Source organism: Rhinopithecus roxellana, chromosome 7, assembly GCF_007565055.1.
Source record: "Rhinopithecus roxellana isolate Shanxi Qingling chromosome 7, ASM756505v1, whole genome shotgun sequence".
NCBI classification, from domain to species: domain Eukaryota; kingdom Metazoa; phylum Chordata; class Mammalia; order Primates; family Cercopithecidae; genus Rhinopithecus; species Rhinopithecus roxellana.
The window spans coordinates 46201270-46225009 of NC_044555.1; the positions used below are offsets into that span (position 1 = coordinate 46201270).

The 23740-nt window shown below is 38.6% G+C and overlaps 1 protein-coding gene across 1 annotated transcript in view; it reads right to left on the reverse strand.

The window, feature by feature from the left end:
• UPRT (uracil phosphoribosyltransferase homolog) overlaps positions 1-23740 on the reverse strand; it is a 173238-nt gene that overhangs the window by 49130 nt on the left and 100368 nt on the right. Inside the window, exon 4 of the mRNA XM_030933924.1 lies at positions 20840-20999. The gene's annotated coding sequence lies outside the window, so the exon portion shown is untranslated. The remainder of the gene's footprint in view (positions 1-20839; positions 21000-23740) is intronic.

Sequence of the window (23740 nt, forward strand, 5' to 3'; positions counted from 1 at the left end):
GGCTTTCTCTTCTGTTCCATTGGTATATGTATCTGTTTTTGTACCAGTATCATGCTATTTTGGTTACTGTAGCCTTTTAATATAGTTTGAAGTCAGATAATGTGATGCCTTTGTTCTTTTTGCTTAAGATTGCCTTGGGTACTCTGGCTCTTTTTCGGTTCCATATGAAACTTAAAATAGTTTATTCTATTTCTGTAAAGAATGTCATTGGTAGTTTGATAGGAATAGCATTGAATCTGTACGTTGCTTTGGGCAGCATGCCAAAAAACCAATTCTTAAAATTCTTTTTCCATACAGGAATCTTACCAACACATTCAGAGATTCAAAGAAGTATGACTAACAGGTATCAGTTTTTGGTGGGATTTGAGTCTTGGTCTGGCTCTCTGTTTTCCATTGTTTTGTTTGTTTGTTGTTTTGGTATTGGTATCAGTGGTATTTTTCTGCCTTTATTTTTCTGCTTTGTGTCTGATTTTCCAGGTCACTACACTGTTAGCTATAATTACAATGTAGAGAATTTAAATTGGATTGGATGATAAGAATTGCAACCTAGAATTGTAATATCACTCACTTTTGAAAACCTGTGCATCTTTTCACCTAGCACTTAATGCAAATTAAAGGGTCTCTTGGTTGAAAAGCAGCATCAACTAACTTGAAATGGGCAGGAACAATTGAATGACTACTTTGCCAATGAGTACTCTAAGGAAAAACACTGAAACAAAGTATTGTATTATTAGCAGTAATTGAAATGCAGTAATGAATTTTAAATATTACTGCAGGGCATTCCAGGATGAAAACTGCACTACAGTTTTGTCCAGTGTCTCATTAGGCAAGTAGCCTTATTCTCAATGCCACAGAATATGAATTAGAATAGTACAATTGCCTTTCTGCCTTGTGTTTTCACTCTCATAGAAAACATTTATGCATACATTTATCTATATTAGCTAATAAGCATTCGGTCTATTCATCCAGCCAGTTTAATTATTTAAGACTCTATTAAAGCAAAATTCACTAATGACTAATCATAACACCTTAAATTTGGTGTTTTATAATTTACAAAAAAGTTCCATCTACGTTCTCTTAATTCTCCAAAAAACTTGAGGATTGCCAATCCTTATTTACAGACAATATTTATGTAATTCTCTTTCCTTAAGTGACTTGTTTATGGTTCAACATCCAAAAGGAACAGACCCAAGACAGGAACCCCAGTCTTTTGCCTCTAAATCCAGTCTTCTTTATATACTCCCACAGATTCATGAAATAATTTAGTTTAAAAATACTGGTCAAGCCCTTACTATTTGCCAGGCATGTTGCTAGATGCTAGAACAGACACAAGAAAAAATAAGAGAAGATCTTGAACTTTTCCATGGTTATAGAGGTCATGGATAGCATGTTTTTCTGAAAACGAAAGGATAATGTTAGGCAGCATGGAAACCTTCACCATAGATACTAACTGCAGAACTGACAAATTTGAGTTTAACACTGTTGCTTCCCACATTTTAATGAAGGCACAAAACCAAATAAAGAAAAAAAATGAGAAATTTCTCATGAAATAATTAAGATGACTATAAACTTCATTTTAGGTTTTAAGTTGTAAATTTGAGATGATCCCTAAAAATCACTGAAAACAGCAAACCATTTGCATGTACTAATAGGAATCATTCTCATCTATCTATACAGTACCTTTAAAAAACACTTTTATATAGGTTATCTCATTTGACATTGTGGAGTAATTAGGCCCACAATTATTGTTCCTGTTTTACAGGTGAGAAAATTTGACTTAGGTGCCTAACCTGAAGTCACATCATAAAGAGTAGAGTTGGGAGAAGACAAAAGAGAATTAATATTAAACCCTATTTTCTATGCAATATGCTTTACCTCACTTAAACCTTCCAAAAACCCTAGAGGTAGTACTTATTGTTGTCTCCATTTTAGAGATAAGAAAACAAATCTATTGAGATGAAGTAACTTGATAATGGCATACAAGAAGTAAGTGCAGGAGCAGACAATGGAAACTAAGTTTGATCACGTCGATATGACTTTCTAGAACACAGGTCCTCAAATTAGTCCAGGTTACATTCTTCTACTGTATATCACAATTTATGTTTGTACTAGATAGTATTTCACATGCAATACTAGATTTAGCCTAGTATTTTTAGCAACCAAAAATTGCACTATATAGCTGAGAAAGGGAAGTCTGATATGATTTTCTCTTAATACTTAGTCCTCTGATGAACAATTTGGCAGTATCTTTTTTGCACTAAGCTCCCAGAATCCCTTAATTGAAGTTGACTTTGGTGATGCTAAACCCACTGCACTGTAATTTTAAATTTCTTTTATTATTATACTTTAAGTTCTAGGGTACATGGGCACAACGTGCAGGTTTGTTACGTATGTATACATGTGCCATGTTGGTGTGCTGCACACATTAACTCGTCATTTACATTAGGTATATCTCCTAATGCTATCCCTCTCCCCATCCCCCTCCCCACAATAGGCCCCAGTGTGTGATGTTCCCCTTCCTGTGTCCAAGTGATCTCACTGTTCAATCCCACCTATGAGTGAGAACATACGGTGTTTGGTTTTCTGTTCTTGTGAGAGTTTGCTGAGAATGATGGTTTCCAGTTGCATCCATGTCCCTACAAAGGACACGAACTCATCCTTTTTTATGGCTGCATAGTATTCCATGGTGTATATGTGCAAATTTTCTTAATCCAATTTGTCATTGATGGACATTTGGGTTGATTCCAAGTCTTTGCTATTGTGAATAGTGCCGCAATAAACATATGTGTGCATGTGTCTTTATAACAGCATGATTTATAATCCTTAGGGTATATACCCAGTAATGGGATGGCTGGGTAAAATGGTATTTCCAGTTCTAGATCCTTGAGGAATCGTCACAGTTTTCCACAATGGTTGAACTAGTTTACAGTCCCATCAACAGTGTAAAAGTGTTCCTATTTCTCCACATCCTCTCCAGCACCTGTTGTTTCCTGATTTTTTAATGATTGCCGTTCTAACTGGTGTGAGATGGTATCTCATTGTAGTTTTGATGTGCATTTCTCTGATGGTGAGTGGTGATGAGCATTTTTTCATGTGTCTGCTGGCTGTATGAATGTCTTCTTTTGAGAAGCGTCTGTTTATATCCTTTGCCCACCTTTTGATGGGGTTGTTTGTTTTTTCTTGTAAATTTGTTTGAGTTCTGTGTAGGTTCTGGATATTAGCCCTTTGTCAAATGAGTAGATTGCAAAAATTTTCTCCCATCCTGTAGGTTGCCTGTTCACTCTGATGGTAGTTTCTTTTGCTGTGCAGAAGCTCTTTAGTTTAATTAGATCCCATTTGTCAATTTTGGCTTTTGTTGCCATTGCTTTTGGTGTTTTAGACATGAAGTCCTTGCCCATGCCTATGTCCTGAATGGTATTACCTAGGTTTTCTTCTAGAGTTTTCATGGTTTTAGGTCTAATATTTAAGTCTCTAATCCATCTTGAATTAATTTTCGTATAAGGAGTAAGGAAAGGATCCAGTTTCAGCTTTCTACTTATGACTAGCCAATTTTCCCAGCACCATTTATTAAATAGGGAATCCTTTCCCCATTTCTTGTTTCTGTCAGGTTTGTCAAAGATCAGATGGCTGTAGATGTGTGGTATTATTTCTGAGGACTCTGTTCTGTTCCATTGGTCTATATCTCTGTTTTGGTGCCAGTACCATGCTGTTTTGGTTACTGTAGCCTTGTAGTATAGTTTGAAGTCAGGTAGCATAATGCTTCCAGCTTTGTTCTTTTGGCTTAGGATTGTGCTGGCAATGTGGGGTCTTTTATGGTTCTGTATGAATTTTAAAGCAGTTTTTTCCAATTCTGTGAAGAAAGTCATTGGTAGCTTGATGGGGATGGCATTAAATCGATAAATTACCTTGGGCAGTATGGAAATTTTCACAATATTGATTCTTCCTATCCATGAGCATGGTATGTTCTTCCATTTGTTTGTGTCCTCTTTGATTTCACTGAGCAGTGGTTTGTAGTTCTCCTTGAAGAAGTCCTTTACATCCCTTGTAAGTTGCATTCCTAGGTATTTTATTCTCTTTGAAGGTATTGTGAATGGGAGTTCATTCATGATTTGGCTCTCTGTTTGTCTGTTACTGGTGTATAAGAATGCTTGTGATTTTTGCACATTGATTTTGTATCCTGAGACATTGCTGAAGTTGCTAATCAGCTTAAGGAGATTTGGGGCTGAGACAATGGGGTTTTCTAAATATACAATCATGTCATCTGCAAACAGGGACAATTTGACTTCTTCTTTTCCTAACTGAATACCCTTGATTTTTTTCTCTTGCCTGATTGCCCTAGCCAGAATTTCCAACACTATGTTGAATAGGAGTAGTGAGAGAGGGCATCCCTATCTTGTGCCAGTTTTCAAAGGGAATTTTTCCAGTTTTTGCCCATTCAGTATGATATGGGCTATTGTTTTGTCATAAGTAACTCTTATTATTTTGAGATATGTTCCATCAATACTGAATTTATTGAGAATTTTTAGCATGAAGGGCTGTTGAATTTTTTCAAAGGCCTTTTCTGCATCTATTGAGAGAATCATGTGGTTTTTGTCTTTGGTTCTGTTTATATGCTGGATTATGTTTATTAATTTGCATATGTTGAACCAGCCTTGCATCCCAGGAATGAAGCCCACTTGATCATGTTGGATAAGCTTTTTGATGGGCTGCTCGATTCGGTTTGTCAGTACTTTATTGAGGATATTTGCATCGATTTTCATCAGGGATATTGGTCTGAAATTCTTTTTTTGTTTGTTGTGTCTCTGCCAGGCTTTGGTATCAGGATGGTGTTGGCCTGATAAAATGAGTTAGGGAGGATTCCCTCTTTTTCTATTGATTGGAATAGTTTCAGAAGGAATGGTACCAGCTCCTCCTTGTACCTCTGGTAGAATTTGGCTGTGAATCTGTCTGGTGCTGGACTTTTTTTTGGTTGGTAGGCTATAAATTATTGCTTCAATTTCAGAGCCTGCTATTGGTCTATTCAGGGATTCAATTTCTTCCTGGTTTAGTCTTGGGAGAGTGTAAGTGTCCATGAAATCATCCATTTCCTCTAGGTTTTCTGGTTTATTTACGTAGAAGTGTTTATAGTATTCTCTGATGGTAGTTTGTATTTCTGTGGGGTCGGTGGTGATGTCCCCTTTATCATTTTTTATTGCATCTATTTGATTCTTCTCTTTTCTTCTTTATTAGTCTTGCTAGCAGTCTATCAATTTTATTCATCTTTTCAAAAAACCAACTCCTGGATTCATTGATTTTTTGGAGGGTTTTTTTGTGTCTCTATCTCCTTCAGTTCTGCTCTGAATTATTTCTTTCCTTCTGCTAGCTTTTGGATGTGTTTGCTCTTGCTTCTCTAGTTCTTTTAATTTTAATGTTAGGGTGTCAATTTAAATGTTTCCTGCTTTCTCTTGTGGGCATTTAGTGCTATAAATTTCCCTCTACACACTGCTTTAAATGTGTCCCAGAGATTCTGGTATGTTGTATCTTTGTTCTCATTGGTATCAAAGACCATCTTTATTTCTGCCTTCATTTCGTTATGTACCCAGTAGTCATTCAGGAGCAGGTTGTTCAGTTTCCATGTAGTTGAGCAGTTTTGATTGATTTTCTTAGTCCTGAGTTCTAGTTTGATTGCACTGTGGTCTGAGAGAGTGTTTGTTATAATTTCTCTTCTTTTCCATTTGCTGAGGACTGCTTTACTTCCAATTATGTCGTCAATTTTAGATTAAGTACGATGTGGTGCTGAGAAGAATGTATATTCTGTTGATTTGGGGTGGAGAGTTCTGCAGATGTCTATTAGGTCTGCTTGGTGCAGAGATGAGTTCAATTCCTGGATATCCTTGTTAACTTTCTGTCTCATTGATCTGTCTAATGTTGACAGTGGGGTGTTGAAGTCTCTCGTTTTTATTGTATGGGAGTCTAAGTATCTTTGCAAGTCTCTAAGGACTTGCTTTATGATTTTGGGTGCTCCTGTATTGGGTGCATATATATTTAGGATAGTTAGCTCTTCCTGATGAATTGATCCCTTTACCATTATGTAGTGGCCTTATTTGTCTCTTTTGATCTTTGATGGTTTAAAGTCTGTTTTATCAGAGACTAGGATTGCAACCCTTGCTTTTTTTTATTTTCCATTTGCTTGGTAGATCTTCCTCCATCCCTTTATTTTGAGCCTATGTGTGTCTCTGCATGTGAGATGGGTCTCCTGAATACAGCAGACTGATGGGTCTTGACTCTTTATCCAGTTTGCCAGTCTGTGTCTTTTAATTGGAGCATTTAGTCCATTAACATTTAAGGTTAATATTGTTATGTGTGAACTTGATCCTGCCATTAGATATTAACTGGTTATTTTGCTCGTTAGTTGATGCAGTTTCTTCCTAGCCTCGATGGTCTTTACATTTTGGCATGTTTTTGCGATGGCTGGTACCGGTTGTTCCTTTCCATGTTTAGGGCTTCCTTCAGGGTCTCTTGTAAGGCAGGCCTGGTGGTGACAAAATCTCTAAGCATTTGCTTGTCTGTAAAGGAATTCATTTCTCCTTCACTTATGAAACTTAGTTTGGCTGGATATGAAATTCTGGGTTGAAAATTCTTTTCTTTAAGAATGTTGAATATTGGCCCCCACTCTCTTCTGGCTTGCAGAATTTCTGTGGAGAGATCCGCTGTTTGTCTGATGGGCTTCCCTTTGTGGGTAACCCGACCTTTCTCTCTGGCTGCCCTTGACATTTTTTCCTTCATTTCAACTTTGGTGAATCTGACAATTATGTGTTTTGGAGTTGCTGTTCTCAAGGAGTATCTGTGTGGCATTCTCTGTATTTCCTGAATTTGAATGTTGGCCTGCCTTACTAGGTTGGGGAATTCTCCTGGATGATATCCTGTAGAGTACTTTCCAACTTGGTTCCATTTCCCTGTCACTTTCATGCACACCAATCAGACGTAGATTTGGTCTTTTCACATAATCCCATACTTCTTGGAGGCTTTGTTTATTTCTTTTTACTCTTTTTTCTCTACACTTCTCTTCTCACTTCATTTCATTCATTTGATATTCAATCGCTGATACTCTTTTTTCCAGTTGATCGAGTCAGTTACTGAAGCTAGTGCATTTGTCACGTATTTCTCGTGTCATGGTTTTCATCTCTATCAGTTCTTTTAAGGTCTTCTCTGCATTTATTATTCTAGTTATCCATTCATCCTTTCTTTTTTCAAGGTTTTTAGTTTCTTTGCGCTGGTTACGTAGTTCCTCCTTTAGCTCTGAGAAATTTCATGGACTGAAGCCTTCTTCTCTCAACTTGTCAAAGTTATTCTCCGTCCAGCTTTGTTCCGTTGCTGGTGATGATCTGCGTTCCTTGGAGGGGGAGATGCACTCTGATTTTTTCAATTTCCAGCTTTTCTGCACTGCTTTGTCCCCATCATTGTGGTTTTATCTGCCTTTGCTCTTTGATGATGGTGACGTACTGATGAGGTTTTGGTGTGGGTGTCCTTTCTGTTTGCTAGTTTTCCTTCTAACCATCAGGACCCTCAGCTATAGGTCTGTTGGAGCTTGCTTGAGGTCCACTCCAGACCCTGTTTGCCTGGGTAGCAGCAGCGGAGGCTGCAGAAGATAGAATATTGCTGAACAGCGAGTGTTGCTGTCTGATTCTTGCTCTAGAAGCTTCGTCTCAGGGGTGTACCCTGCCGTGTGAGGTGTGAGGTGTCAGTCTGCACCTAGTGGGGGATGTCTCCCAGTTAGGCTACTCAGGGGTCAGGGACCCACTTGAGCAGGCAGTCTGTCTATTCTCAGATCTCAACCTCCTTGCTGGGAGAACCACTGCTGTCTTCAAAGGCTGGGAGGTGGAGGCTGGAGCTGTTCCTATTTGCCCATCTTGTGCACCCCTCCAGAAACCCTAAATTTCTTATGAACAAAAATCTATTAACTAAAAGGATAGCCAGTGTTCTGAACAAATACTATTGATTCACATTTATTCCAAATGATTATTTGTATCACTTTGCATATGTCTATCTTACCTTATTTCTTAGATATCAAAATGTCTGTTGGGTATATTGGGTACATTTTCTTTTGTGTTGTTGTGCTTTGTATTATTATTTCATTCCTTTTTGGGAAACAGGTGGTGTTTAGTTACATGGATAAATTCTTTAGATGTGATTTCTAAGATTTTGGTGTACCCATCACCCAAGCAGTGTGCACTGCACCCAATGTGTAGTCTTGTATCCCTCAACCCCCTCCCGCCCTTCCCCTCAAGTCCCCCGAGTCCATTATGTCATTCTTATGCCTTTGTATCCTCATAGCATATTTCCCATTTATAAGTGAGAATATACGATGTTTGGATTTCCATTCCTGAGTTACTTCACTTAGAATAATGGTCTCCAACTCCATCTAGGTTGCTGTGAATGCCATTGATACATTCCTTTTTATGGCTGAGAACTATTTCATGTTACATGCACACATTTTCTTTATCCACTCATTGGTTGATGGGCATGTAGGCTGGTTTCATATTTTTGCAATTGTAAATTGTGCTGCTATAAACATGCCTGTGTAAGTGTCTTTTTCATATAATGAGTTCCTTTTCTCTGGGTAGATACCCAATAGTGTGATTACTGGATCAAATGGTAGATCTACTTTTAGTTCTTTAGGGAATCTCCATACTGTTTTCCATATTGGTTATACAAGTTTACATTCCCAACAGCACTGTAAAAGTGTTCCCTTTTCGCCACATCCATGCCAATATGTATTATTTATTTCTTTTTAATTATGGCCATTCTTACAGGAGTAAGGTGGTATTGCATCGTGGTTTTGATTTGCATTTCCCTGATCATTAGTGATGTTGAGCATTTTTTTCCTGTTTGCTGGACATTTGTATATCTTCTTTGGGGAACTGTCTATTAATGTTCTTAGCCCACTTTTTGATGGAGTTGTTTGTTTTATTCTTGCTGATTTGTTTTAGTTGCTTGGAGATTCTGGATATTAGTCCTTTGTTGGATGCATAGCTTGTGAAGATTTTCTCCCACTCTGTGGGTTGTCTGTTAACTCCACCGATTTTTTTTTTTTTTTCTGTGCAGAAACTTTTTAGTTTAATTAAGTTCCCTCTATCTTTATTTTTGTTCCATTTGCTTTTGGGTTCTTGCTCATAAACTTTTTGCCTAGGCCAATATTTAGAAGAGTTTTTCTGATGTTATCTTCTACAATTTTTATGGCGTCAGGTCTTAGATTTAAGTTTTTGATCTATGTTGAGTTGATTTTTGTATTAGGTGAGAGATGAAAATTCGGTTTCATTCTTCTAATTTTGGATTGCCAATTATGCCAGCACCATTTGTTGAATAGGGTGTCCTTTCCCCACTTTAGTTTTTGTTTGCTTTGTTAAATATGAGTTGACTGTTAAGTATTTGGCTTTATTTCTGGGTTCTCTATCTGCTGCATTGGTCTATGTGCCTATTTTTAAACCAGTACCATGTTTTGGCAACTACAGTCTTGTAGTATACTTTGAAGTCAAGTAACATGATACCTCCAGATTTGTTCTTTTTGTTTAGTCTTGCTTTGGCTATGTGGGCTCTTTCTTTGTTCCATATAAATTTTAGAATTGTTGTTTCTAGCTCTGTAAAGAATGATGGTGGCATTTTGATGGGAATTGCATTGAATTTATAGCTTGCTTTCAGCAGTATGCCCCCCATCCATGAGCATGGGACATGTTTTTATTTGTTTGTATCATCAATAATTTATTTCAGCAGTGTTTTTTCTTGTAGAGATATTTTACCTCTTTGGTTAGGTATATTCCTAAGGGCTTTGTTTTTGTGTTTTGCAGCTGTTGTAAAAGGGGTTGAGTTCCTGATTTGATCCTCAGCTTGGTCACTGCTGGTGTATAGCAGTGCTACTGATTTGGGTACATTAAGTTTGCATCCTGAAACATTACTGAATTCAGTTATCAGGTCTCTGAGCTTTTTGGATGAGTCTTCAGGGTTTTCAGGTATATGATCATGTCATCAGCAAACAGCAATAGTTTGATTTTTTCATTACCAATGTGGATGCCCTTTATTTATTTCACTTGTCTGACTGCTCTGGCTAGGACTTCTGGTACTATGTCGAATAGAATTGGAGAAAGTAGGCATCTTTGTCTTGTTTCAGTTCTCAAGCAAAATGCTTTGAACTTTTCCCCATTTAATATAATGTTGTCTGTGGATTTGTCATAGATAGCTTCTATTACCTTAAGGTATGTCCCTTTTATGCCAGTTTTGCTGAGAGTTTTAATCATAAAGGGATGCTAAATTTTGTCAAATGATTCTCTGCATCTATTGAGATGATATGATTTTTGCTTTTACTTATGTTTATGTAGTGTATCTCATTTATTGACTTGCATATGTTAAACCAACTCTGCATCCCTGGTATGAAACCCACTTAATCATGGTGTGTTATCTTTTTGATATGCTGTTGAATTCATTCATTTAGCTAGTATTTTGTCAAGGATATTTACATCTATGTTCATCAGGATATTGGTCTGTAGTATTCTTTTTTTGTTATGTCCTTTCCTGCTTTGGGTATTAGGGTGATAATGGCTTCATAAAATGATTTAGGGAGGATTCCCTCTTTCTCTATCCTTTGGAATAGTTATGATAGGATTGATACCAATTTTTCTTTGAAGGCTTATTAGAATTCAGCTGTGAATGCATCTGGTCCTGGACTTTTTGTTGTTAGCAAATTTTTTTATTACTGTTTCATTCTTGCTACTTGTTATTGGTATATTCAAAGGTTTTATTTCCTCATAGTTTAATCTAGGGGGGGTATATATTTCAAGGAATTTATCCCTCTTCTCTAGGTTTTCTAGTTTTCACACATGAAGTTGTTCATAGCAACTCTGAATGATCCTTTGTACTTCTGTGCTATTGGTTGTCATATCTCTCATTTTATTTCTAATTGAGCTTATTAGGGTCTTCTTCCTTCTTTTCTGGTTAATCTTGCTAATGGGCTATCACTTTTGTTTATCTTTCAAAAGAACCATCTTTTTGTTTCATTTGTCTTTTGTATTTTTTTGTTTCAATATCATTTAGTTCTGCTCTGACCTTTGTTATTTCTCTTCTTCTGCTGGGTTTGGGTTTGATTTGTTCTTGTTTCTCTAGTTCACTGATGCGTGAGCTTAGATGTCTGTTTGTGCTCTTTCAGACTTTTTGATGTAAGCATTTAATACTATGAACTTTTGTTTCAGCACTGCTTTTGCTGTATCCCAGAGGTTTTGACTGGCTGTGTCACTATTATTGTTCAGTTCAAAGAACTTTTTAATTTGCTTCTTGATTTCATTGTTGACCAAAGGATCGTTCAGAAGATTTTTAAATTTTTATGTATTTGTATACTTTTGAGTGTTCCTATCCAAGTTGATTTCTAATTTTATTCCACTGTGGTCTGCAAGAGTACTCGATATAATTTTGATTTTCTTAAATTTATTGAGTCACTTTTTGTGGCCTATCATATGGTCTATCTTGGAGAATGTTCCATGTACTGATGAAAAGAATGTATATTCTGCAGTTGTTGGGTAGAATGTTCTGTATATATCTGTTAAGTCCATTTCTTCTAAGGGTATAGTTTAAGTCCATTATTTCTTTGTTGACTTTCTTTCTTGATGACCTGTCTAGTGCTATCAGTAGAGTACTGAAATTTCCCACTATTGCCATTTATTTCGTTTCTTAGGTCTGGTAGTAATTGTTTTATAAATTTGGAAGCTCCAGTGTTAGATGCATATGAATTTATGATTGTGATATTTTCCTGTTGGTCTAATCCTTTTGTCATTATATAATGCCCCTCTTTATCTGTTTAAACTGTTGTTGCTTTAACATCTGTTTTGTCTGATATAAGAATAGCTACTCCTGCTTGCTTTTGGTGTCTATTTGTATGGAATATCTTTTTCCAACCCTTTACCTTAAGTTTATATGAGTCCTTATGTGAGAAGTGAGTCTGTTCAAGATAGCAGATACTTGGTTGGTGGATTTTTATCCATTCTGCCATTCTGCATCTTTTGAGTAGAGCATTTAGGCCATTTGTATTCAATGTTAGTATTGAGATGTGAGGTACTATTCTATTCATCATGCTAGTTGTTACCCAAATACCTTGTTTTTCTTATTGTATTACTGTTTTATAGGTTCTGTGAGATTAATGCTTTAAGAAGGTTCTATTTTGGTGTATTTCAAGGTTTCATTTCAGGATCTAGGATTCCTTCTAGCATTTCTCTTAGTGCTGGCTTGGTTGTGGCAAATTCTCTCAGCATTTGTGTGTCTGAGAAAGACTTTACCTCTCCTTCATTTATGAAACTTAGTTTCACTGGATACAAAATGACTGATAATTTGTTTAAGGAGGTTATCAATAGGACCTGAATCCCTTCTGGCTTGCAGGGTTTCTGCTGAGAAATCTGCAGTTAATCTTACAGGTTTTTCTTCATATGTTACCTGATCCTTTTGCCTCATAGCTCTTAAGATTATTTTCTTTGTCTTGACTTCAGATAACCTGATGACTATGTTCCTAGGTGATGATCTTTTTGCAATGAATTTCCCGGGTGCTCTCTGAATTTCTTATATTTGGATGCTTATATCTCTAGCAAGACCAGGGAAGTTTTTCTTCATTATTCTCTCAAATAAGTTTTCCAAACTTTTAGATTTCTCTTCCTCAGGAACAACAATTATTCTTATGTTTGGTCATCTAACATAATCCCAAATTTCTTGGAGGCTTTGTTCATTTTTAAATTCTTTTTCCTTTGCCTTTGTTGGATTGCGTTAATTCAAAAGCCTTTTCTTCGAGTGTGGAAGTTCTTTCTTCTATTTGTTTTATTTTATTTTTGAAAGTTTCCAATGTATTTTGCATTTCTCTAAGTGCACTTTCATTTCCAGAAGCTGTGATTGTCTTTTCTTTATGATATCTATTACTCTGGAGACTTTTTCATCTGTATTTTGTTATTTTCTAAAATTTTCTTTAAGTTGTTTTTCACCTTTGTCTGGTGCCTCCTTGAGTAGCTTAATAATCAACCTTCTGAATTCTATATCTGCAATTCAGAGAGTTCTTCTTCGTTGGGATCCACTGCTGGAGAGCTAGTGTGATCTTTTGGGGGTTTTATAGATCCTTGTTTTGTCATATTACCCGAATTACTTTTCTGGTTTCTTCTAATTTGGGTAGACTGTTTCAGTGGAACGTTCTGGTACTCAAGGGCTGCCGTTCAGATTCTTTTGTCCCATGGGGTGATTCATTGATGTGGTTCTCTCCCTCTTCCTCTAGGGATAGGGCTTCCTAAGAGTCAGACTGCACTGATTGTTATTGCCTTCTTTGGTCTAGCCACCCAGTGGGGCTACTGGGATTTAGGCTGGTGGTGGAGTATGTCTGCAAAGAGTCCTGGGATGTGATTCATCTTCAGGTCTCCCAGCCATAGATACTAGCACTTGCTCCAGTGGAAGTGGCAGGGGGTGAAGTGAACTCTGTGTGAGTCCCTGGTTGTAGTTTTGTTTAGTGCACTGGTTTCCACAAATGCTGGTTATGCTAGCAGTGAAGTTGTCATGTGGACAGACTCAGGATCTCTGACTAGCCAGGGTGTTGCAAGTGGTAAAATTAGCTGGTGTTTTCTCCTTCTTTGGAGCAGGATTGTTCTGTTATGAGTTGATGTAATAGCTTGGTTGGCATCCAGCCAGCAGGTGATGCTTTCAAGACAGTACCAGCTGCAGTAGTAGAAGGGGGATATAATCTTGCTCTATGTTGGCCAGGATGAATACTAGGTTTTTTTAGGTGATGGGTGGGGCCATAGAGCTCCCAATAGCTTATGTCTTCTGTCTTAGGTTACCAGGGCAGGTAGAGAAAAATCATCAGGTTGGGGCAGGGTTAGGCAGGTCTGAGATCAGACTCTCCTTGGGTGGAGCTTGCTGTGGCCACTTTGAGTGCTGGGGGTGGGAGGGTTCTCAGGCCAATGGAGTTATGTTCCCAGGGGCATTATGGTTGCCTCTGCTGTGTCATACAGGTCACCAGAAAAGTGAGTGAAAGCTGGCAGTGACAGACCTCACCTAGCTCTCATGCAGCCAGCAAGGCCAATTTCACTCCCACTGTGCCCCACCAATAGCAGAGTTTATATCTAGGCACCTGGAGAGCAGGGCTGTGATCTTGCCCCAGGCCACAAGCCTCCTTGCTGAGAAAGCAAGCAGGGCCTTCATGCTTCACCTCCCCACCTGCCTGCAACTTCAGCTGTGGCTTCTGCACTCATATCTGCACTTCCTGTAGACTTCTCCCTAACCCTGTATTCTTCTCAGGAAAGTTTGTGCTCAGTCAAAATTATTACAGAAGTTCAGCTAGGACCTTCTGTCACCCTGTGGGCCATCCCCCAATCTGCTGACTGCCTTCCCCTCCCCCAGGACCTCTGTGAGATACCAGGAATGGTCTCCCTGGGGCTCAAGCTGAAGACTGGAAGTGCCTACAAGGCTCTTCACACCGCTTCTTCTACTTTTATATTTCACTCACCTCCCTAAATCTGTTTCAGCCCTAGGTAAGGTTAAATCCTTCTCCCATGATCTGGATTTTCAGGTTCCCCAGTGGGGATGGGTGTTCAGAGGCCGACTTTTTCCCCTCTCACACTTTGGGAACTCCATTTTTCAGCTGTCTCACCACCATTTGCAATGGCAAGTTGCTTCTTTCAAAGGGTCTGTGAATTCTTTCAGTTTTCCTAGTATGTTTCTGTGGTAGTTCTTGGAACAAGAGTTGGGTATATTTTTAAATGTATATCTCATCTTCTTTACTGTTTACTTTCCTGGCTTTCAAAATTTTTTCTTTAATGCCTGATCCTGTTATTGTTTGTTTATTTGCTTTTTTACAGGTTTACTGAGGCATAATTGACAAATAAAATTATATATATTCAAGGTATGCACGATGATTTGACATACATATCCAATATGATATGATTACCACAATAAAGCTAATTAATACATCCATCACTGCATATAGTTACCATTTTGTTTGGGTGTGGTGAGAACACTTAAGGTCTACTCAATTCACAAATTTCAAGTCTACAGTGCAGTATTATTAACTATAGTCAACCATATGGTATGTTAGACCCTCAGAACATATTCATTTCAGAACTGAAAGTTTGCACCCTTTTACAAACATGTCTCCAATCCGCCTTCCTATGCAGCCTCTGGCAACCAACATTCTACTCTCAGTTTCTATGGGTTTGACTTTTTTGGATTCCACAAAGAAGTGATATGACACAGTATCTTTTTTTCTGTGTCTGGCTTATTTCATTTAGCATAATGTTCTCCAGATTAATCCATTTTCACGAATGGCAGGATTTCAAAATTTTTAAATCATTTTCAAATACATATTGCCAACTTTTTGAAGTTAGTTTACTTGTAAGTACAAAGCCTTTTCTGTAGATCCTAAACAGTCCCTGCAAGGTATGTTGGGCAGGACAGGCAGCTCTTGTATAAAAGAGTGTACCTTAGAGGGGAGGGATAGCATTAGGAGATATACCTAATGTAAATGACGAGTTAATGGGTGCAGCACACCAACATGGCACATGTATACATATGTAACAAACCTGCACGTTGTGCACATGTACCCTGGAACTGAAAGTATAAATAAATAAATAAATAAATAAATAAATAAATAAATAAATAAAAAATAAAAGAGTATACCTTGTATAAAAGGTATATAAAAAACAGAACCTGTTACATTAATATATTAAAAACTAAGCTGTTGTTGTTCCCAGCTTATGGCTACTTCTTCCTGCCTATAGAACTCAATTATCAACAAAAGCTATATTTCACCCTCCAAGTTAGTCTTCTGGAGGATATATAAAAAAGAAGAAAAAGCAATATTTCAAAACCAAAGAGAAAGAGAATGCAATTCTGCTGAACACTGCTATAGGCATAATAATGCAAAGAGTAAGGCAAGGAAGGAGTGAAATAAACCATTTGATGATGCTGGTGTGGGGAAGTGAGGGAGGGCCAAATCTAAAGGAAGGGAAGTGTGATGGATACTGTACAACCCTCATCCTCCATGAAGGACTCAGGCACTCATGTCTAGCTGCCAAGGTGTAACTAGACACTTCCTTCCCAGGAATTGTCCTAGGCTGAGGGATCTGCCCTATTCAACATTATGCATCCTTTTCTTCAGGTGCAGACTACATCCATTGACGGGCCCATGTGAAAATACAAAGACCTAGAGCCCTTGCCTCAATTTGAAACATCTCTGAAGTGCTGTCTCAATCTCAGAACTCCTCATGAAGTTGGATAGGTCCTCTGTTGCAATTTCTCTCTCTTCTTAGTCCTGCTTCTTTTAGTCCCTCTCAGATATTGTTCTCAAGAGCACTCCCCAATAAACTCCCTGCACAAACATCTCTACCACAGAGTCTGTTTCCAGAGGTACCCAGCTTATAACAGATAAAAAACTTAATTCCAAATAACCCTACTATCAATGTGCCTGTGTGAATTTGATGCTTTAAACTATTTTTTAAAAAAATCAAAAGAAAAGAGGCAGTGCTGAAGTTGACTAAACTCCTACTTTGCAAATTGCAGTATCAGACCTACTTATCAGGGAATTTCATTGACAAGATTAATTAAATGAGTCCTGGCTTTGCTTTGTTAAAATGAAGTTAGAAGCCTGAACTAACATGTACCTGCCTGCAAAAGTCTAAACACATATCCTTTAATTATTGCTGAGATGAAATTCTGTTTGTAAGTATACCCACTATGTATTATATTGCATTTGGCTTCTGTTAAGTATTCCTGCTGATTTTAGGGGTTCTCTTCAGTTGGGGTACCCCATGAAAAAGACTTCAATGTCTCCTATTTGAAACAGCATCAGACTATGTGGCAAGAAGCAAGGATTTCTATTTCTTCCATTCACTATATTTAGGAACTTTGGCAAGTTTCTTCCCCTCTCTGGGCCTCAGGTTCTTCATTCATCGAATGTGGAAATAGGGTTCCAGGGTTCCATGTAGATCTCTTTATTATCTTATTATGATATTTGTACAATGGCATGTCTGTGGAAGATTCCTGAGTGGGATACTGAAGTTCTGAGCAAAGTAATAACTGAGGCTGAACTTTGACTTTGACTCCGGACCCACAACACATATATTCCAAACACTACCCCTGCCACCCTCATCTGCTTCCCTTTAATCTCATGTATATTGGCATACGAAGTCACGTAACTAAACAGTTGGTAAAATGTGGAGGAGATTAGAAAACCACCAGTTTGTTTATATCTGTTTAGTGGGAGTCTACGCCCATGGCCATTGGGAAGCATTGCCATGGCCCAAGTCAAGTGATTTACGTATCAAATACCTAAAGACTTGACTGGATGATAGAGTGGAAAAGGCAGTGTTGGGCACTGAGGTACACCTGAGTTTATATACATGCCCAAAGCTTGTTTGTGCGCAATTTGCCATGAGAATAAAGAGGTCTTAAGCCTTCTGTTTCTATTCCCTATTCTCCCATACCAGAAGTGCCCTTAGGCTTCTTTCCTCTGTTGAAACCAGCTCATTCATTCATTCAGCTAGTATTTATTGAGAACCAATTTTGTGCCAGACACTGTTCTCAGATGTTGAGTGGTGAACAAAAGAGAAAATTATCCCAAGCCTCATGGAGGTTACAGTAAATTGGCAGGGAAACAGACAGTATACAAAATAAATAAGTGAAATATGCATTACATTAAATTATGGCAAGCAGGGAAATGGAATAGAGAGTGATGGCAGAGAGAGTACATTAATTTTAAATGTGGAGGTCAGAATAAGCCCCACTGAAAAGATGCCATAAGAACAAAGACCTGAAGGAGATACGAATGCAATCTCAGGAAAGTATTCTTGGCAGAGGGAATAACACGTGCAAAGGTTCTGAGATAAATGTGAGGTTTGTGTGTTAATTAGCAGAGTGACTAGGATGGAGCTGAGTGGTTGAGGGAAAACAGTAATAGCAGATAAGATGATACAGTAAACTGGGTATGGAGTGGAAAGATATTGTGGAGTCTTTTAGGACATTGTGAGAACATAACTTTCTGTGTGATGAGAAGACATCAAATGGTTTTAATAAGAGGAGTAACATGATATGGTTTAGGTTTTAACAGAATCACTCTGGCATGTTAGGAGACAGAAGGGGAGACACATCTTGAAGGTAGGCACAAGCTTACAATAGTTAAGAAGCTATTGCAATAATCCACAGGAGAGATAATAGTGGCTTGAGCTGGCTGCAGGGGGTAAGAAGTGGTCAAATCTTGATATATTTTAAAGACAGATCTTTTAAATTTTGCTGGCAGATTGCATGTGGGATAAGGAGGGGAAAAGAGTTAAGAATAATACCAAGGTTTCTGTCCAAAGCAACAGGAAGATAAAAATTTGTACATACTATAAAAAAGAAAAACATTCTATTTACTGAGATAGAGAAGACTATGGATAAAGCAGGTTTTAGGGTGAGGTATAGATCAGGAGTTCAATTTTAGACATATTAAATTTGAGATGCCTATTAGATATCTGAGTGGAGATGTTAACTAGGAAGCCGCATACAGTATTTTACTCAAGTTTAGGGGGATAGGTCCTTGGAGAAGATGTAAATTTGAGAGAAATCAGTGTATAGTTTATATTTAAAGCCTTGGGACTGGATGGAATAAAAAGAGTGGATATACAGAAAAATAGAAGAGGTTCAAAGACCTCTGAGGGATTGACTTCTGGAATCCCTCAAGTGGTTAGCTCTGCTAACCCACTTTCCAGAAAAACTGGTGAAAATTATTTAAAAAACAAAACACTTAAAGCCTTTGGAAATGGTCCTAAGGTCAAACGGTAAGTGAAGAAATATCTGCTCAAGTCTGTAGGCATATGAATCAAGCCTGCTCTCTCTTTCCTTCTCCCAGATCAGTAAGGTAGAAACTTCACTCCAGGCTACAGCAGCCAAGAATATAGGACTCCCTCTCCTCCAACTGGAAGCATTCTTCTCAGGAGGAGTAAAACCACATTTCTCATTCTGCACCCAGCTGCTGGTTGCTGAGGCTATTTTCCAGGTAACTGTGGTCAAGAGGTAGGAGCTCCCTTCTTATGCCCATTCCCCACATAGGGTGTGTGTGTAGCGGGTGTGTGTGTGTGTATTTGTGTGGTTTTTGGTTTTGGTTTTGTAGAGACAGAGTCTCATTATGTTGACCAAGCTGGTCTCAAACTCCTGGCCTTGAGCAATCCTTCTACATCAGCCTTCCAAATTGCTGGGATTATGGGCATGAGTCTCTCTACACGTGGCCTCAACCCCCACTTGTGAAATGAAGGCTCTAACTTGAGTATGACATGCTAAGAATATTGGGGACCCAATAGCCCTTTCCTTGATTTTTGAGGCAGTCGTTCCACATCAGGAGAGGTAAGCTGAGAAGATCTCAAACTACTGAAACCCCTCCACTGAGTGTTCTGCTCCTAGAGTGAAAGTGTTACTCAGAAGCTTGCCATTGTTCTCACCCCCAGCTACAGAACCTTGCTTAGAGATTTTGCCTGAGTGTGGGGAGAGTGAGGGAAAGAAGCAGGCTATCAAACAGGTAGTTCCTAGTCTCTTTCTCAAGAAGCTTAATTCATTTGCAACAAGTGTAGAGGCATTTAAACCTAAGAGCCCTCTCAAAAACAGTGAAAGTTGTGGTGAAAGGGAATCAAGAGGATATTCATTCCTCTAATGAAAACATAGCCTGGAATATAGACCAGTAAATATGCAGGAGAAAACCAGGGAATAAAACACATAGGAGGGGCCTGCCTGGGTTCAGAATAAGTACTACCTCAGGAACTATTCCTTAGAAGGAGATACAAATTGATTAGATTAGTTCATAGTTGAATTTCTGCTCCAAGACACTGTAAAATAGGAGCTAAATGGCTGGGTGTGATCAGGGAAAAAATGGAAGAGAACTATACCAATACCACTATGATTCCAAGGTAATCGTGGAATACTCAAAACTTTGCCCTCCTGAGGAGCAACATCAGAGACCTAACAGTGAGAGTGGTAAGGAGGAGGGAAGGGAGATAGAGGTCACTGAAATAATTTATTCTAAAAAAATAAAGAAGGAAATAATAACAAGTTGTGAGAGCAGTACTAATATTTGCTACAATATGTTCTCAAATGTCCAGTTTCCAACAAAAAATTTTGAGGCATGCAGAGAAACAGGAGAGTATGACACATATACTGGGGGTGGGGGGGGAACAGGCATCAGAAGTTGCCTGTGAGAGCGACTAGAAACTGGATTTAACAGGAAAAGTTTGCAAATTAGCCATTATAATATATTCAAATAACTAAAGTAAAGCTTGATTAGAGGCATAAAGGAGATACAATGACAGTGTCACATCAAATAGAGAATGTCAATAAAGAGAATTTTTTTAAACAACCAAATGAGAATTCTGGAATTGAAAAGTACAATAAGTGATATATAAAAAAAAAATCACTGTAGGACCTCAACAGTAGGTTTGAATTTGCAGAAAAAAGAAATAATGAACTTGGAGAACTATTGATAGAGGTTATGCATGCAGAGACTAAAAAAATGAAGAAAAATAGGAGGGAAAGCAAGATGACTGAATAGAAGCCTCCACTGATCTTCCACTCCATAGGAACACCAAATTTAACAATGATTCACACACAAAAAAACATTCATGAGAACCAAAAATCAAACGAGTGATCACAGTACCTGGTTTTAACTTCATATCTCTGAAAGTGGTACTGAAGAGGGTAGGAAATACAGTCTTCAATTGCTGACACCACCCCTCCTCCATCCCCCAGCAGTGACCACGTGGTACAGAGAGATAATCTGTGCATTTGGGAGAGGGAAACTGCAGTGATTGTGGGACTTTGCATTAAAACTTACTGCTGCCCTGTCAGTGGAAAGCAACATGGGGCAGAACTCAGGTAACGCCCACAGAGGGAGCATTTACAGACATTCTAGCCAGAGTGGAATCACCCGTCTCTCCAGTAAGAACGTGAGTTTCAGCAAGCTTCACCACTGTGGGCTAAAGTGCTCTGGGGTCCTGAATAAACATAAAAAGTAGTTAAGGCCACAAGGACTGCAAGTCTAGGAAAGTTCTAGTGCAATGCTGAGCTTGAAGCCAGTAAACTTGAGGGGCACATGACCTAGAGTGACACCAACAAGAGACGCTTAAAGAGTGCCTGTGCCACCCCTACCCCAACACCAGACAGCCAGACTAATGTGAAGCTCCAAAAAGACTACTTCCTTCTGCTTGAGGAAAGAAGAGGGAAGAGCAAAGTGAATTTTGCCTTGCAACTTGGCCACTAGTTCAGCCACAGCAGGATAGGGCAGCTGACAAGAGTCATGAGGACCCCATTCCAAGCGCTAGCTCCTGCATATTTTGAGACACACCTTGGGCCAAAAGGAAACCCAGTGCCTTGAAGGGAAGGACCCAGTCCTGAAAAGATTCATCAACTGTTGACTAAGGAGCCCTTGAACCCTAAATAATCACCAGCAATAGCCAGGTACTATTTGCCGTGGACCTCTGGCAAGACTCCAAAAATGTGCTGGTTTCAGATGTGACCCCGAACATTCCTACATGTGGTGGCTATGGGAGAGACTTCTGCTTGAGAATAGCAGAGGAAAGAGTAAAGGGGATTTTGTCTTGTGGGTTAGGTACCAGCTCAGCCACAGTGGGAAAGAATACCAAGTGGGCTCTTGCAGTCACTGATTCCAGACCTTGGCTCTTACATGGCTTTTCTGGACCTGCATTGGGCCAGAGGTAAGCCCACTGCCCCAAAGGGTGGCAGAATTTGCCACAAGCTGATTAAAGAGCCCTTGCGCCTTAAGTGAATACCAGTGGTAGCCTGGCAGTGTTCCCCATGGGCCTGTGGGGTGGTGGCCATGGGAAGAGAATCCTTTGCCTATGAAAATGGAAGGAAAAAGAAGGAAGGACTTTGTCTTGTGGTTAGGGTGTCAGCTCAGGTACAGCAGAGTAGAGCACATGGCAGATTTGTAAAGTTTCTGACTCTAGGTCCTAGCTCCTGGAAGGCATCTCTGGACATACCCAGGGCCCAGGGGAACTTGCCACCAGAAGGGAAGAACAGAAGCCTGGCTGGCTTTGTCACCTGCTGATTGGAGAGCCCTAGAGCCTTGAGCATACATAGGCAGTGGCCAGGTAGTGGTTACAGCGGGTCCTGGATGAGACTCAATGGTGTGCTGGCTTCAGTTCTCATCCAGTACAGTCCTAGTGTGATGGCCAGAGCAGTACTTGTGTCACTCCTGCTCCTCCCCTAGCTCCAGGCAGCTTAGCACAGGGGGAGAGACTTCATTTGTTTGGGAGAAAGTAAAGGAAAAAATAAGAGTCTCTGCCTGGTAAACCAGAAAATTGTTGCAGATTTTATCCAAGACAACAAAGGCAGTACTTCTATAAGTCTGCAAGAACCACAGCACTGCTGGACTTGGAATGCCCTCTAATGGAGATATAGAAGCAGTGACCAAAAACTTTGGTCACAACAACTAAGTACTTACAAATACCTGAAAAGCCTTCTCAAGAAGGACAGGTACAAAGAAGCCCAGACTGCAAAACTACAATAAATACCTAACCACTCAGTGACCAGAAACTGTTTATCAAACATCGACAAGCATCAAGACTATTCAGGAAAACATGACCTCACCAAATGAATTAAATAAGGTACCAGGCATCAATCCCAGAGAGACAAATAAACGTGGCCTTTCAGAAAGAGAATTCAAAATAGCTGTTTTGAGGAAGCTCAAATAAATTCAAGGTAATACAGAGAAGGGAATCAGAATCCTATCTGATACATTTAATAAAGAGATTGAAATAATTTAAAAGAAGCAAGCAGAAATTGTGGTGTTGCAAAAAGCAATTGACATATACTGAAGAATGCATCAGAATTGATCAACCAGAAGGAAGAATTAGTGAGCTTGAAGACAGGCTATAGGAAAATACGCAGTCAGAGGAGACAAAAGAAAAAATAATATAAAACAATGAAGCATCCCTATGAGATCTAGAAAATAGCCTCAAAGGGGCAAATATAATAGTTATTGGCCTTAAACAGGAGGTAGAGAAACAGATATGGGTAGAAAGTTTATTCAAAGGGATAACAGAGAATGTCCCAAACCTGCAGAAAGATATCAATATTTATGTGCAAGAAGGTTATAGAACACCAAGCAGATTTAACCCAAAGAATACTACCTTGAAGCATTTAATAGTCAAACTCCCAAAGGTCAACAATAAACAAAGAATGCTAGAAGCTGCAAGAGTAAAGGAAAACAAACAAACAAAAAATAGACAATGCAGCATCTGGCAGCAGGTTTTCCAATGGAAACCTTACAGGTGGGGGGAGAGTGGCATAACATATTTAAAGTGCTAAAAGAAGAAACATGCTTACACCAGAATACTATATCCCATAAAAATATCTTTTAAACGTAAAAGAAAAATGCTTTCCCAGACAAATGAAAACTGAGGCATTTCATCAACACCAGACCTGTCCTATAAGAAATGTTAAAGGGAGTTACTTAATCATAAACAAAATGATGTTAATGAGCAACAAGAAATCATCTGAAAGTACGAAACTCACTGATAATAGTGAGTATGGAGAAAAACATATAATATAACATTATATTTGTGTTGTGCAAACTATTTATATCTTAAGTAGAAGGACTAAAAGATGAACAGATCAAAAATAACTACGAAAAGCTTTTTAAGACATAGACAGTAAAATAAGATATAAATAGAAAAAATAAAAAGTTTAAAAGCAGGGAGATGAAGTTAACATG